Genomic DNA, 2,940 nt, shown 5'->3' on the forward strand with positions numbered 1-2,940 from the left:
TCTGCTAGGCGACTATCCTTTTCACCTATGAAAAAATGAAAATCATTAAGCATAAATCACAAATTAACATCTTGTGTGACTAGAGCAAAATATTAAAAAACATACATGCCACTTAGGAGTAAGTCTGGATTCTTTAAACTGCACCCACTATTTTATATTTTGTACAAGGAGTGTCGTTCTGTTTAGAGCCAAAGACGTATTGACGTGTCATTCTCGTCTTGAAGTCCCTCTACCGAACTGCAATGTGGGATAAAATCTTCTTCCTTATCCTCTCATCATTAGGGATATCCCAATTTTCCTGTTAAAAACAAAATTAATGTTAAAGCATGATCAACAAAAATAAGTCAATGATGGAAGTAAAGCATCTTAAACATACCAAAATATCCTGCTATAGTAGATTTTTGTCAACCTGTGGGACATCATCCCAACAGGTAGCGACAATAGGGACATGTGCTTTTGCCATCACGCCCGAGTAACTCCTGAACGAAGCTGCATGTGCTCCAATAGGCAAAAATGTTCGGGGATCAAACTCCACCGTCACTGGTTTCTCATTAACCCGACAGGATGTGACATCAGGCATCCGAGTCACAGATCTACCCCCTCCTCCCGTCGAATCTGATCCAGAGCTCGTCATACCTGTTTACAAAGTGTTAGTAAATTATAGTTGGAACAAACAAAATAAATAAATTGTACAAGTAATTAAAACAATGTTAAGACTCCTATTTATCCCATATGCCTTCGTTGTGATCACATCGAGTTGGATGTATTTCATCGGGTACATCATCAACCTTATTTTCAATGGTTCTTGATGAGAAGGAGCTTGTCTCAAGTATATCTAGAGAGTCTTCATCATCAGTTGTGTGCATGACTATGCCTTCCAATACCACTGACCATTTATGATTCACTGGGTCAGTGACAAAATATTTGTCTTGCTTGACTAGCCATAATAAATGGTTCATCCGTGTAACTCATTTTGTTAAGATCCACCAAAGTGAATCTGAGGTCTTCTGTCGCCACACCAGAATTACTGTCAACCCATTTACACTTGAAAACTGGAACTCTAAAAGTGACATACCTATTTACTGTCAACCAAAGTGACATACCCATTTACACCAGAATTACTGTCAACCCATTTACTGTTGTTGTTGTAATTGGATTCTTATCCTTGGAACTGGAAAAGTGTACAACCTCAGCTTGTAGGGTAACTCCACTATTTTGAACTCTACTTTTATCGTCTTCCACCTTTGAATAGAACAAGTAATTGTTTATGTAATAGTCGTCGAAAGTGATCACATCAGTGTTAGGTCCACGAGCTAGTCTCAATAGATTTTCAGAAACATTCGGAGTCGCATAAATCTTTTTCTTAAACCAAGTTAAAAAGGATTTGTTATGTTCATTAAGTGTCCACTTTTCACTCATACGTGGATGTGCTGACTTAATTTCATCAATGTGTTGTGAAATGTAAGGAATAACATCCTCTGTGTTGTTTAAAATATACAAATGTGCTTGATTAACTTCTTTTCATAACACTTTCAATCCTTACTCCTCGAACTCCCTTTCCTTCACGTATGTTTTCATGTCTTTTCTTTGGAAGTCCTATTGGGTCACAACTTGACATATAACTTGATCAGAATTCAATGGCTTCCTCTGCAATGTAGCGCTCTATAATCGAAGCTTCCAGTCGAAAATTGATTCTTAACATATCCCTTTAAGATCTTCATGTATCTTTCAACCGGGTACATCCACCTCAAGAAAACCGACCCACATATTCAAATCTCTCTCACTAGATGGACAATCAAATGAACCATGATATCAAAAAATGAGGGTGAGAAATACATTTCCAATTAGCACAATAGTCTAATGGCCTCATTTTGCAAATCATTTAACTGTCGAGGATCAACAAGTTTCTTGCAAATGACATTGAAAAACAAACTCAAACGTGTGAGAATACTTCTAACAGAGGCAGGTAATATGGCTCGAATAGCTACTGGTAAAAGTTGTTGCATTAAGACATGACAATCGTGAGACTTTAAACCAACCAACTTCAAATCTTTCATAGAAACAAGGCTACTAATATTCGACGAATAACCTTGTGGAACCTTCACACTATATAAACATTGACAAAAAAATTGTTTTTCTTTTTTTGAAAGAGTGTGACAAGGTGGAGGAAGATAGGTGCGTCTTCCTATGGATTGCGGATGTAACTCAGAACGGATTCCCATGTCAACCAAGTCTTGTCGTGCTTTCACTTCATCTTTTGTCTTTCCTTTAACGTTTAGTAAAGTCCCAACAACACTATCACATGCATTTTTTTCAACATGCATCACGTCTATGCAATGTCGCATATCAAGTTTACACCAATATGGAAGATTAAAGAATATTGATCACTCTTTCCAAATGTTTTTCTCAACGGTCTTCTTTTTATGTTTTCCAAAGACAACATCAATGTTCCTCACCTGGTTGTGTACTTCTTCCCCATTACGTGGTCTGCACATTACATCATCCTCAGGACTTCCATTAAACACTTTTTTCAATCTACGGTAAGGGTGATTTTGAGGAAGGAATCTTTGGTGTCTTGTGTACACAGTTTTCTGCCCATGCTTCAGTTGAAGATAGCTAGTATTTTCTTCACAAATCGGACATGCAAAATGACCTTGAACACTGTAACCACTCAAGTTCCCATATGCTAGGAAATCATTTATGGTGCAAAACAACATTGCACACAAACGAAAGTTTTCTTCTGAATATGAATCGAAGACCTAGACGCCCTCTTCCCACAACATTTTTAAATAGTCAATTAATGGTTTTAGATAAACATCAATGTCATTTCCAGGTTGTCTAGGACTCGATATCATCATAGACAACATCACGTATTTTCTCTTCATGCATAACATAGGAGATAGATTGTAAATCATCAAAATAACTGGCCATGAACTATGT

The 2,940-nt window shown here is 37.1% G+C and overlaps 1 pseudogene; it reads right to left on the reverse strand.

Moving 5' to 3' along the window:
- Positions 1 to 1,107: 1,107 nt before the first annotated feature.
- On the reverse strand, positions 1,108 to 2,720 carry LOC148190571 (uncharacterized; annotated as a pseudogene).
- Between the last annotated feature and the right edge of the window lie 220 nt (positions 2,721 to 2,940).

The sequence above is a fragment of the Vigna umbellata genome, unplaced genomic scaffold, assembly GCF_029865625.1.
Source record: "Vigna umbellata cultivar VRB3 unplaced genomic scaffold, Vumbellata_1.0 scaffold_752, whole genome shotgun sequence".
In the NCBI taxonomy this organism is placed as follows: Eukaryota; Viridiplantae; Streptophyta; class Magnoliopsida; order Fabales; family Fabaceae; genus Vigna; species Vigna umbellata.